The following is a 13,771-nucleotide window of genomic DNA, read 5'->3' as shown; positions in this document are numbered from 1 at the left end:
GACCACGGAGAGGCCGTTCTCGGGTCCCCAGGGCCCTCTTCAGCCCTGAGTGTGTGTGCACAGCTGGTGCAGCAATCTGCCCTGGTGGCCCCAGCGAAGGACAGCTCCTCATGGACCCAGTAAATGGACTCACTGTCTCCAGTGTTCCATTTCGTCCCCAGGAGGTAGCTGGTGGCACTTTTTCCGAGTCTCCCCGAGGGATTTCCGGGGCGGTGGACGACTGACCTAAGCCTGGCAGCAGCTCCCAGCAGGCCAGTGGGCCGAGAAAGGGAGCGGGCAGGGCCCACCGCCCCGCTGTCTTTCCCTGGGCTCCATCCCTGTCACCCTAGTGCTCGCTCCGTTTCCCGTTCGCCCTTCCCTCGTTTTCGCCCGAGCGTTTTCTCTCAACGTTTCCCACTTCATGTTTACAAAGTGCTTACGCCCACTTGGCAGGCAACAACCTCGCCAGCCCGAGTCCCTCAGCCAGTCCCTCGGACCGCCCCCCTCCTCCCGGATCCACCTCAGCCGATTCACCCGGCGCCCGCCCGGGTCGTCACGTGAGCCCCGCCCCGCCCCCTGCCATCACGTGAGCCGCCAGCCCCGCCCCGCCCCCGCGCCGGCGCGCTCCGACGTGCCCTGGAACTTACCCTCCCTCGGAGACCAGCCTGCGGGGACGGGCTGGCCGCGGCCGCCGCGGTGTGAGCGCCCTTCGGGCTCGCCTGGGCGTTCTGCAGACCCCGTGCTAGTACAAGAGGGAGCTGCCTCCCGCGAGGCCGCCGTCCTCTCGGTAAGGTGGGGGACACAGGTTCCCGCGGACGGAGGGCAGGTTGGTGAGGTGCTGCACAAAGGCGTCCGCGGCCGGGGCTGTGCCCGCCGAGGGCGGCGGAGTTAGGGGGAGGTGTGTGCGGGAGGCGCGTCGGCGCCGAGGTGAGCGCGAGGTGCGGTCGGGAGCTTCGCGGAGGGGGCGCGGCGCGGGGCGAGAGGTTGGCGCGGGGGGCAGGGGGGCCGTGGCCAGCCCATTGGCTGACGTGGGCGAGAGGGTTTAAATGGCTCTAAAGTTGTGGCTCCTCTGCCCCCCGGGTTTCCTGACTTCCTGTGTGAGGGCAGCGCCCGCCCGCCCCGCCCCTAGGAAGGAGGGCGTCGGGGTGTGTGTGTGTGTGTGTGTGTGTGTGTGTGTGTGTGTGTAAGAGGCAGGCTGGTGCCGCCCTCCTTCCTCGCCTTCTGCAGCTGCGTGTGCCCGCTCTCTAATTGCTGTGGGGTGTGCAACCCTCCGCCCATCCAGGCAGCCCACCTGGGGCCTCCCCTCGACTGCTGACCTTAAACTGGGCACTTTGGTCTCCGCAGTCTTTAGAGGTGCTCCGCCCCTGTTGAATGGACACTTGCTACTCTAGCTCTTCTGGGAGCAATCTCCTCAAAGTCCTTGAATTAAAAAAAAAAAAAAAAATGCTCCTTATGAGCGTGCTGCCCTCCTGCCGTTTCAACGCAGTTGATTGTCTTCCAAGAATGGCTGTCCTTTAAGTGTTGGATCTTAAGTTACCGCAGACCCTCTGAGAAGAAATGTCCGCAGGGTCAGCATACCCTTTGAGAAAAACTCAACGGCCTTCAGTTTTAGAGGCTTGCGATGTTTTCCTTCGACTGCAGCAGCGGTTATAAATGCATTTGCAAAGGCTAAAGCAAAATGTTTAAAGCATAGCTTTAGGAAAGTTCTAATGCCGTTCCAAGTGAAGTGTTTATTATGGGTAAAGGCACCTAACGCTCGAATTGTTTTATAGTTAATTATGACCTATGAGCAGATTTTATTGAGCATTTATGCACATATTCCAAAGGGGAGGAAATGTGGAGGAAGGAGCAGCAAGCGAGGAGTCACTCGGCTTCTGGTTCAGATTCTGCCACCCCTTCTGAAGGTGAGACCTCGGAAGACTCAGTGTTACAGTGGAAGGTTGTTAAAAAGTATCTAGCCCCTGGCCACGCCTGTTTCCTACTGAAAAGTTGGGAAATGGTGGCCTAGAGCTGTTATTTATTTGTCCATATCCAGTGTTCCTTCCCTGGTCTGTAGAAGGGTGTGTTACAGAATGGGTCATCTTTCTGTACATTTTCTTGTCTGAGTAGACATTCTGGCTGCTGGTGCTAGTATTTTTCTCTTTTTCTCTGTTTTGAAATGGCTTGGAAAGGTTTCAAAATAGGGATTTGGGAGCCCAGAGAAGTGCCTAAAAGCAGGCTGTGAAATTTTAACCCTGAGCAGTGCACCGTGAAGAGCCAGACAAGCCCGATGCACATGTGGGACCCGCGGTTGCATGTAGCTCCGCGGCTCTGGAGGGGTTTGTGCTTGGGGGAAAAAATGAAGTGTAATGAACAGATTATGTGTTTATGTATGTGTATGTCCAGGATTTGTTGATAGGATTCTGTTCAACTTTATCCACCATAAAAGTTGGAAAAGATTGCTAACGCACTAATTTTTGATATAATGCCATTTGTAAAGGTTATTCATATATAGACAATAACTTACATATTTTTATTTTTTACTTACTGTACTAGTTGTGAGACACAAGTGAAAACGTGTACTATAAATGCTGTAGAAAAACAGCGTATTATTTGCAGTTAATCACTTGGTTTTCATTTAATTAATTAGAAAGTATCTGTTGGGTGCTTTTTTTTTTTGTAAATAGGTGGATAGACAGTGGGCTTTAGAAACTTAAGTACTTGAAGTTATGAAGTTGACATTCCTGAGAAAAGGAGGGTAATAAAATGTTTAAATTGATTGAAATAAAGCAGTGAATATAGTGAGGTATAAGTGGTAGTACCAATATTTTGCTTATCTGAGAAAATTGGTAATAAGAAAAGGTAACTTAAGGTGAATCTGGCTCAAATGGACATTACGGTTTTCTAATAGTGGGAGAGAAAAGTGAAATTAAACTTTTATTTTATCTCATATTTAACATTTTTAGTTTTAATTGCAAATATGCAGTGTTTTGTGGATTGAATCATACCTGAAAAGGTATGATTATCACATACCATCATTTTACTTCAAATCATGCTTTTCAAATCTCTCTCTTTTGAGGAACCCATTGGGCCACTATCTTTGTGGTTTTTCTTTTCTTCTGTTGTTAACTGGTCTAATTATGATACATCCTCAATTGTGGACGGCTTTGCTGTGATTCAGCCATTTTCCATTTACTTTCATTGACTTAAATATTTTGCAGTTTCAGTTTGCAGTTCATTAGCTTTTTATTTGAACCAAACTGCCAAATGCTGACATCTCTAAGCACCCCTCCCTTGTTGATAATTAGTGTTTCTCAAACTTTAATGTGCATGGGAATCACCTGAACTTCTAACAATCCCCCAGGTGATAGATACCCTTGCTGCTCTTCTGCCCAGGCCACACAAACTATTGTCCAAAAGGAATGTAATACCAGTCACCTGTGTATTTAATGTAATGTAATTTTTTATTTAAGTAATCTCTACACCCAACATGGGTCTTGAACTCACAACCACGAGATCAAAAGTTTCATGCTGCTGCAGCTGAGCCAGCCAGTCAGGCGCACCTCACCTGTGTAATTTTAAAGCTTTTAGTAGTCACATGATAAAAAGTTAAAAAAAAAAAAGGGGGGAACCCAAGTGAAATAAATTTTACCATATCATGTAATCCACATGATTCTTTTATTCAGACTAAGTGTTCAAATCCTATGTGTATTTTACACATCCAGCACATCTCAATTTAGATTAGCCACACTTAAAGTGCTCAGTAGCCACATTTGGCTAGTGGCTCCTGCATTGGACATCACTTCTGGAGTCTAGAATCTAGACCACTGCTCTTCTAAGTGTATTTTTACATTAGCCCCATCAGCACATCAGCATCCTTTGGGAACTTGATAGGAATGCAGATTTTGGGGCCTCACCTCATACTGCTCTCATTATATTGTCTGGGTTTCAGTAACTTGTGTTTAAAAAAAATTTTTTTTAATGTTTATTACTTATTTTTGAGGGAGGGGAGGGGCAGAGAGAGAGGGAGAAACAGGATTCAAAGCAGGCTTCTTCTGGCTCCCAGCTGTCAGGACGGAGCCCAACATGGTACTCATGAACCCCATGAACCATTTAAACCATGATTTTATCATGATCACAACCTGAGCCAGAGTCAGATGCCCAACCAACTTAGCCACCCAGGCTCCCCAGTAACTTGTGTTTTAAAAGCTACAGGATATGGGGTGCCTGGGTGGCTCGGTAGGTTAAGTGTCTGACTTCTGTTCAGGTCATGATCTCACAGTTCATGGGTTCGAGCCCTGTGTCTGGCTGTGTGCTGACAGCTCAGAGCCTGGAGCCAGCTTTGAGTTCTGTGTCTCCCTCTGTCTCTGCCCCTCTCTCTCTGCTCCTTCCCTGCTCATGCTCTGTCTCTCTCACTCCCTCAAAACTAAACATTAAAAATATCTTAAAAAAGAAAAAAGCTACAGGATATGATTACAAAATGTATATGTGGTATTCTGAATGGAATTCTAGAGCAGAAGAAGTCCATTAGGGGAAAACTAAGGAAATCTGAACAGAGCATGGTTATTGTGTCAGTGACAAATGTACCATACATACATATATAAGATGTTAAAGGTAGAGGAGACTGTATACAGGGTATATGGGAACTCTCTGTTTATCTTTGCAATAATTCTGTAAATGTAGAACTCATCTAAAAAAGTTTTTATTAAATGTTTATTTTTGAGATAGAGAACATGGGGGGGGGGGGGGGGGGGAGGGAGGGAGAGAGAGAGAGCGAGAGAGAGAGAAAGAAAGAGAGACAGAGGATGAATCCCAAACAGGCTCCTCGCTGTCAGAGCAGAGCCCTGCAGGGGGCTCAAAACCCATGAGCTGTGAGATCATGACCTGATCCAAAATCAAGAGTCAGACACTTAACCGACTGAGCCACCCAGGCACCCCGCAACTTTTGCATTTTTGAATAAGTGATTAGTGTGGATATTCTGTATCATGCCTTATAGTTGACAGAGTGCTTTTTTCTCTTTCCATTCTCACAAGGATCTTTTGAGTTTTGTGTTGTCTGTTTTACAGGTAAGTTAAGGTGCTCATAAATGGCAAATCCTAGATCTAAATTTCAGACCTCTAACCTTGATTTTTGTGCTTTTTTGCCACAGGAGAATTTAGAATACATTTTACGTTTGAGTGGTAGCTTTAAAAGTTTGTTGAAAATTACCACTATTTTGCTATATATTACTGGTTTGTTTAAAAAAATCAGTTTTGTATACATTAACATATAATAACATTTAACAGTAGAAAGAAGTGAACTATAGATACATGCAACTACATGGATGAATCTCAAAAGCATTGTTCTAAGTGAAATAAGCCAGATGTAGAAGGCTACATACAGTATGATTCGTGGGTTCTTTTCTTTCACCACTTTGTTTCCTTTAGTGAACAGTGATTAATGTGATGGTCTGTATCAAGCTTTATAGTTTAAGTACTTGTTCACATTTTCTCTTTCCATTTTCACAAGGATGTGTCAAAGTTTGAGTATAGTTGACACAATGTTACATTAGGTTCAGGTGTACAGCATAGTATTTCGAAAAGTTACATGTTATACTCTGCTCACCCACAAGTGTAGCTACCATCTGTTACCATACAACACTATTACTGTAGCATTGACTATATTCGTCGTGCTTTGCCTTTTAATTCCATGACCTATTCATTCCATAATTAGAAGCTTGTATCTCCCAGTCCCCTTCACCCATTTTGCCCATCCTCCTCCACTCCTCCTCCCTTCCCAGAATCTCTTAAGGTTTCCATTCTTTCCTATTTTACACATGGATGTACCACAGTTAGTCTAGGGTTTCATTAGTTGATAGGCCTTTTTTTAAAAAATTTTTTAAATGTTTATTTATTTTTGAGAGAGAGCGAGAGCGAGAGCCAGAGTGTGAATGGAGGTGGGGCAGAGAGAGAAGGACACAACAGGATCTGAAGCAGGCTCCAAACTCACGGAACTGTGAGATCATGACCTAGGCTGAAGTCAGATGCTTAACTGACTGAGCCACCCAGGTGCCCCAGTTGATAGGCCTTTGAGTTTCCAGTTTCTGGCACTTATGAATAAAGCTGTTATGAATGTTGATGTAAGGCCTTTGTATGGACTTATGGTTTCACTTTTCTTGGGTAAATACCTAGAGGTATTGAAAAGGAATGGCTAGATCATATGGTAAATGTATACTTTATGAGAAACTGACAAAATGTTTTCCAGAGTGTCTGTACCATTTTGCATTCCCATTAGCAGTGAATGAAAATTCCAGTTGCTAGTATTCTTACCATGCAAGATATCCTTTATATATACTTTAAGTCATTGTAGTATAGGAGAAAGTAATATTTGGTGCTTTAAATTTGTATTATTTTTTTTTAATTTTTTTTTTAATGTTTATTTTTGAGAGAGAGAGAGAGAGAGAGAGAGAGTGGGGTTAGAGGCAGAGAGAGAGGGAGACACAGAATCCGAAGCAGGCTCCAGGCTCCAGGCTCCGAGCCGCCAGCCCAGAGCCCGATATGGGGCTCGAACTCACTAACCGCGAGATCATGACCTGAGCCGAAGTCAGACGCCCAACCGACTGAGCCACTCAGGCGCCCCTTAAATTTGTATTATTACAGGGTTTTTTAACAGGTTTATTGAGGTATAATTGCTGTCTAATAAACTGCATATATTTTAAATGTGTAACTTAATGAGTTTTGATGTATGTGTATATGTGTGTGTGTGTGTGTGTATATATATATATATGTATGTATGTATATATATATAACCTGTGAAACCATCACCACTATAAAGAACATGTTAATCTCCTCCCTTCCCCCCCCCCCCCCCAAATTTTCTTGAGCTCAGGATAGTTCATTCCCTTGTTCTCTGGTCAACATTGATTTGTTTTCTGGGGCTTTAGATTCATTTCCATTTTCTAGAATTTTATGTAGATGGACCCATATAGTATGCAGTCTTTCTTGTCTGGATTTTTTTTTCACTCAGCAAAATTATTGTGAAATCCAGTTTGTTGTGTGTATTAGTAGTTCATTCCTTTTTGTTGCTAGGTGATATCCCATTGTGTGGATATACCACAATTTATCCATTCACCATTTTTTTTTAATGTTTGTTTATTTTTGAGGGGACAGAGTGCGAGTGGGGGATGGGCAGAGAGAGAGAGGAAGACACAGAATTTGAAGCAGGCTCCAGGCTCTGAGCTGTCAGCACAGAGCCAGATGCAGGGCTCGAACCCGCAAACTGCGAGGTCATGACCTGTGCCAAAGTCCAGCTGACTGAGCCACCCAGGCGTCCCTATCCATTCACCTCTTGATGGACATTTGGATTGTTTCCAGTTTGGGGCTGTTACAAATAAAGCTGCTGTGAACATTTACACACAGGTCTTTGTGTGGACACCTGGTTTCATTTCTCTTGGGTAAATACCTAGCAATAGAATCCTTGGGTCATATGGTAGATATATATTTAAATTTTTAAGAACCTCTCAGACTATTTCCAAATTTTACCATTTTACAGGTCCACCAGCAGTGTTGAGTTCTGGTTGCTCCACATTCCAGAAAACAGTGGTATATGGTCAGTCTTTTAAATATTAGTCATTCTAATAAATGTGTAGTATTATTTCTTTGTGACTTTAATTTGCATTTCCCTAATAACCAAAGATGTTGGGCATCTTCTCATGGACTTATTTACCATCTGTAGATCCTCTTTGGATAAGTATATCTTCTACCTATTTTTTATTGGGTTGTCTTTTTTTTGTTTATTTATTTATTTTGAGAGAGTTGGGGGACAGAGGGTGAGAGTGAGTGTGTGTGGGAGGGACAGAGAGAGAGAGAGAATCCCAAGCAAGCTCCACACTGTCAGCGCAGAGCGTGATGTGGGGCTCAAACCTGTGAACTGTGAGATTATGATCTGAGCTGAGATCAAGAGTTGGACACCAACCTCCTGAGCCACCCAGGCACTCAGAGTTTTTATTGGGTTGTCTTGTTGACTTGAATAGTTCTGTATATGTTTTTTTTTTTTTTTTTTTTTTTTTTTATTTTATTTTTGGGACAGAGAGAGACAGAGCATGAACTGGGGAGGGGCAGAGAGAGAGGGAGACACAGAATCGGAAACAGGCTCCAGGCTCTGAGCCATCAGCCCAGAGCCCGACGCGGGGCTCGAACTCACGGACCGCGAGATCGTGACCTGGCTGAAGTCGGACGCTTAACCGACTGCACCACCCAGGCGCCCCAGTTCTGTATATGTTTAAATGTGAGTCCTTTCTTGGAGATAAGTTTGTATGTATGTTCATGAGGGATGTTAGGTCTTTAGTTTTTCTTACAATGTCTTTGGTTTTGGTATGAGGATAATGTTGACCTGATAGAATGAATTGGGATGTTTTTTCTCTGTTGCAATTTTCTTCAAAAGGTTTGTGTAGAATTGGTATTATCTTCCTTATATTTTTGGTAAAATTCTCTAGTGAAGCCATCTGGGCTAGGACTTTGTGGGAAGATTTTTAAAGAGATGTCAATTTAACAGATACAGGGCTTTTTAGGTTATCGAGCCTTGGCAATTTGTCTTTCAGGAAATTTGTCTGGTTCATCTAAGTTGTTGGATTTATTGGGTTAAAGTTGTTCATAGTATTATCTTACTTTTGATGCCTTTAAAGCTGTAGTTGTGTTCCCTGTCTGAATGCCTGATACTGGTAATTCATGGTTTTCCCCCTTGTGTTCTGGATCAATTTGATTAGAGGGTTAGTACTACTGATCTTTAAGAACCAGCTTCTGATTTCATCTAACACTTTTCTGTTTTCTCTCTCAGTGATTTCTGCTCTGATCTTTATCATGTGATATCTTCTGCCTACTTGCTGTTTAATTTGCTTGATGTTCATCTTGTAGTTTCTCAGAGGGGAAGTGTACATCATTGATTTGAGACTTCTTTTGTTTCTAATATGGCCATTTAGTGCTATAAATTTTCTCTGAGCACTACTTTAGCTGCATCCCAAAAGTTTTGAGATGTCATGTTTTCATTTTTATTCAGTTTAGATTTCCTGTTTGATTTCTTCTTTGACTTCTGAGTTATTTAGAAGTGTGTTGTTTAGATTCCAACAACGAATTTGCAGCTAAGTTTTTGTTAATTTATAACTTAATTCATTTGTTAGAGAATATACTTAGTATGATTTTAGTCCTTTGAAATTTATTGAGATTTGTTTCATGGCCCAGGAACAATTTGTTTCAGGCTGCAGAAAATCTTTGTTTATAGGAAACTACTGAACTGGTTGCACTGTTTTTAGTATTTCCATTAGCACTGTGTGTCTGATTCAGTTGTTGGTAGACTTATCAACATTTTGTATTGTCTTTATTTTTTGAAAATAACTTTATTGTGGTTGGTGTGTAGCAATAATCTTGTTTTGGTTTAATTTGCATGTTTGGATTTTCAATGTTTTGTAAAATAATTTAAATCTGAATAAAAATTAGGAATCATAGTGTGCTTTCTTTTTTCAATCTGAGGGATTGGTAGTAGTGATAATTCATCATTTGTATGCCACATAAGTGCTACTTTCAGTTTTGTGAAAGTTTGAATGTGTTTTTGCCTTTTAAAATTTACTTTGAAAGCGTATCTGTAAAAGCTATGTGAGGATTTTAGTGACTTTTGTGGTTTGGGGGTAGGCAGGTGTAAGGTGATTTAAATTGTATTCTGCAATGACTATTGTGGTAATATATACACAGTAGTATTTTATGTATGTACCACATTTTGTTTAGGCATTTATCTGTCCACAGACATTTGGTTTTTCTTTCCATCTTTTGGCTATTGTGATTAGTGCTGCTGTTAACATGGGTGTCCATATATGTTTACAAGTCCCTGCTTTTGGATATATACCCAGAAGTGGAATTGCTGGATGTTTTAAAAAACCACCATACTGTTTACCCCGGTGCTGCTACTGTTTTGCACTTCTACGAGCAGTGCAAAGAATTGCAATTTCTCCACATCCTCACCAGCACTTGTTATTTTGGGGTTTTTTTGGTTGTTGTGGTTTGATTTCCATTTCCCTAATGATTAGTGATGTTGAGCATCTTTCCATGTTCTTTTTTTTTTTTTTTTTTTAAACATTTATTTTTGAGAGAGACAGAGTGTTAGCCGGGGAGGGGCAGAGGGAGAGGGAGACACAGAATCTGAAGTAGGCTCCAGGCTCAGAGCTGTCAGTGCAGGGCCCGATGTGGGCCTTGAAATCACAAACTGTGAGATCATGACCTGAGTTGAAGTTGGGAGTTTAACTGACTACGCCACCCAGGCGCCCCCATCTTTCTTTGTTATTGGCCACTTGTGTTATCTTCTTTGGAAAAATATCTATTCAACTCCTTTGCCAACAATGGCTCTTATCATGATGTTAATTTGGAGTAGGTTGGTATAATGTAAGCATTAAACAGAATAGTTTTTTCTTTTTTGAAAAGTTACTGAGGTCTGACTAGAGCTTTGCAATGGCCAGATGTTAATAATCACTATTCTTGTATTTGCCTTTGTTTTGTAGATTGTATCTTTTTTTAAAGCACAGGATTTGGTAAACATTTGAAAGTAGTTGAATGTAAATAGTCATTTCAAAGATTTTAAGAGGGTAATGTGTATAGTTTTGGAGGAATATCTGAATGGGTTGGGGGAGAGGGTGGTTAATACCGAGGTAACCAATAGAATTGTGAAGTGAATGAAGTTTTTCTTCTAGAGTAAATTATTAGAGGATTAGAAATCCTATTAAACTTTATAAAGACCAAGGTTATGATTTTCTTTTCTTTTTTTAAGTTTATTTTGAGAGAGAGCGAGAGAGTGAGGGAGAGTGAACAAGGGAGGGGCAGAGAGAGGGAGAAAGAGAATCTGAAGCAGGCTTCGTGCTGTCAGCACAGAGCCCAACTTGCGGCTGGATCTCACAAACTATGAGATCATGACCTGAGTAGAAAGTAAGAGTTGGACACTTAAACTGACTGAGCCATCCTGGTGCCCTGATATTCTTATTAATATATGACAACTTGTATAATGATATGGACTGAGATCATGAGCATGGGTGCTTCCCCAAAGGAAAATCAAGGTGCTGTTACTATAAGGGGGGACAGGTTTGATGCCACCAAGGCAAGATCAAATTTATGTGACCTGTAAAAAAGGTTACTTTCTTTTTTTTTAATTAAAAATGGTTATTATAGAAATTTCTTAATAAGAAATTAAAATATGGGACTCAGGTGTTGGGTATAGAAGGAAGAATCCATTGTTTGGAGTGCATTCAGAAAGAAGTAATAAGAAAGCTGAAAAATACAGAAGCAGAATTGATTATTGTAGAAGGGTGGTTTTAAAGGTTAACATGGAGCCAGTATCCATATAGGTAGCTTATGAAATAGAATCTGAAGGAAAAGGAAGTTAACCTATTGGCTCAAGAAAATTTTTTGATCCTTAGACTTTTTACTAGGTCTGAGTTTGTTTGTTTGTTTTTTTTTAACCTTATAGGCTGTCTTCCTGGTGTGTGCAAATGGATCTGAAAGGATTAAATTCTAGTTTAATCATTTTTGGTTTGAAAGGGCTTGATCAGGATGGTTTACTGAAGTACTGAGTGTGTGAAATTTTTAATACAGTGGGCTCCTCACTTTCTGCTCTGTCATATATCAGCTGGATCAGTATTTACTCTCCACGTATAAGAGATTATTTTAGAATGATTTTGAACCCTACTGCCTCTTAAGTAATTGTAATTTATGTTTTATTGAGAAAAACAGGCACTGTGATTCTCCATAAATGCAGTGTGTAAAAGTAAAGAATTACAGAAATGTGAGTTTTTATTTAAATTATTCAAATGTGGGGCAGCATAATGTAAGATTTTTTTTTTTTATTTTTATTTTTGAGAGAGAGCTCCATGAGTGGGGGAGGGGCAGAGAGAGAGGGAGACAGAGGATCTAAAGCAGGCTCTGTGCTGACAGCAGAGAGCCCAATGTGGAGCTCAAACTCAACGAACTGTGAGATCATGACCTGACATGAATTTGGACACTTAACCTACTGAGCCACCCAGGCCCCCCCTAAGATATTTTAATATGAATATGAAATGGGCACCATATCACTTTGAATTATAGTTTAAGAAGACAGTAGTTTAATAATAAGCATTAAAAAATGATAAGCATTTAGATCTAAGGACTAGATAGTCCTTAAAAAAAAGTAAATATAGTCCTTAAAATCCAGAGGGGGAGAAGGGTCACTATGGCACTACAAGGAGCTAGGGGCTCATCTTGTATATTTTCTGCCCCAGTCCTTGAATCAGCCATCTCTCCAAAGAGCCTTGTTTCCTTTATTTGGAGAATGGTATTAGAAACCATATCTGGATGTTAGGTGTACTTGTTGCTGTTAGGTATCATTTTTACTGACAACAAAATGTGTATACTAAGCAATATATAGATACATATCTGTAGTATTTCTTTATAAAATCACCTTTATTTTTGTTGTTATTGTTCTATTCATTTATTTTTATTATTTTAGTTTATTTATTCTCAAATTAGCTAACATAACAGTGTAGTCTTGGCTTCAGGAGTAGATTCCAGCGATTCATCACTTACATACAACACCCAGTGCTCATCCCAACAAGTGTCCTCCTTAATGCCCCTCACCCATTTTCTCCACCCCCATCAACCCTCAGTTTGTTCTCTGTATTTAAGAGTCTCTTACGGTTTGCCTCCCTCTCTGTTTTTATCTTACTTTTCCTACCTGTCCTCTACGATCATCTGTTTGTTAAGTTTCACATATCAGTGAAATCATATGATATTGATTGATTTATTTTGCTTAGCATAATACTCTCCAGTTCCATCCACATTGTTGTAAATGGTGAGATTTTGTTCTTTTTTTATCACCAAGTAGTATTCCATCGTATGTATAAACCGCATCTTCTTTATCCATTCATCAGTTGATGGACATTTGGGCTCTTTCCATAATTTGGCTATTGTTGATAGCACTGCTATAAACGTTGGGGTTCACGAGCCCCATTGAATCAGCATTTTTGTATCCTTTGGATAAATTTCTAGTGTGGTTGCTGGGTTGTAGGTTAATACTATTTTTAATTTTGTGAGGAACCTCTACACTGTTTGTGTGGCTACACCACTTTGCATTCCCACCAACAGTGCAAGAGGGTTCCCCTTTCTCCACATCCTTGCCAACATCTGTTGTTTCCTGAGTTGTTAATTTTAGCCATTTGATGGATGTGAGGTGGTATCTCAGTGTGGTTTTGATCTCTGTTTCCCTGATGGTGAGTGATGTTGAGCATCTTTTCATGTGTCTGTTTGCCATCTGGATGTCTTCTTTGGAAAAGTGTCTATTCGTGTTTTCTGTCCATTACAGAATCACCTTTGTTATTTTATCCGTAGTAAGCTAAAAATGAGTTCGTATTGATGTTTCCAAGTTTAATCCATGGATATTCTAGTCTTTTCCCCATGATTATAAATTTCCACTCCATCACTGAGAAACCTGGTTCCTATCATCCATATTCCATTTAATTAATTATTTTGTTACAATACACAAATATGGCTGTATCAGAATTTTTGACTTGTACCCCCATGGGATGTGTTTTTTATCAAGTTAGAATACAGTATTTATGTTCAATTCCTTTGCCTATATTCTTACAAACTTCACTTATTTTCAAAATAAGTTAGATCAGCATCCTCTTCCCACCCTCCATCCATTCAGTGAGGTTGTTCCATGCATTTGTCATACTATTAGACTATCTTGTCTTAATCTGCTTTCCTGGGAAATCCTGGCATTCCCCCAACTGCCTAAATGAATTTTTAAAATTTGCATACATTAAAG

At 41.0% G+C, this 13,771-nt stretch overlaps 1 protein-coding gene and 1 long non-coding RNA gene across 5 annotated transcripts in view; one reads left to right on the top strand and one right to left on the bottom strand.

Moving 5' to 3' along the window:
- Nucleotides 1-709, bottom strand: part of LOC125918676 (uncharacterized) — a 49,702-nt gene extending 48,993 nt beyond the window's left edge. Inside the window, exon 1 of the long non-coding RNA XR_007456552.1 lies at nt 627-709. This is a non-coding gene — a long non-coding RNA (uncharacterized LOC125918676). The remainder of the gene's footprint in view (nt 1-626) is intronic.
- Nucleotides 447-13,771, top strand: part of ARHGAP12 (Rho GTPase activating protein 12) — a 121,957-nt gene continuing 108,632 nt past the window's right edge. For 2 of the 4 annotated variants that reach the window (XM_049624776.1, XM_049624777.1), the window contains exon 1: nt 449-766. The gene's annotated coding sequence lies outside the window, so the exon portion shown is untranslated. Of the gene's footprint in view, nt 767-13,771 lie in introns of all 4 variants that reach the window. The other 2 variants (XM_049624778.1, XM_049624779.1) reach the window with 2 other exon arrangements.

The sequence above is a fragment of the Panthera uncia genome, chromosome B4 (assembly GCF_023721935.1).
Source record: "Panthera uncia isolate 11264 chromosome B4, Puncia_PCG_1.0, whole genome shotgun sequence".
Classification (NCBI taxonomy): domain Eukaryota; kingdom Metazoa; phylum Chordata; class Mammalia; order Carnivora; family Felidae; genus Panthera; species Panthera uncia.
This window is presented reverse-complemented; position numbering and strand designations above follow the sequence as displayed.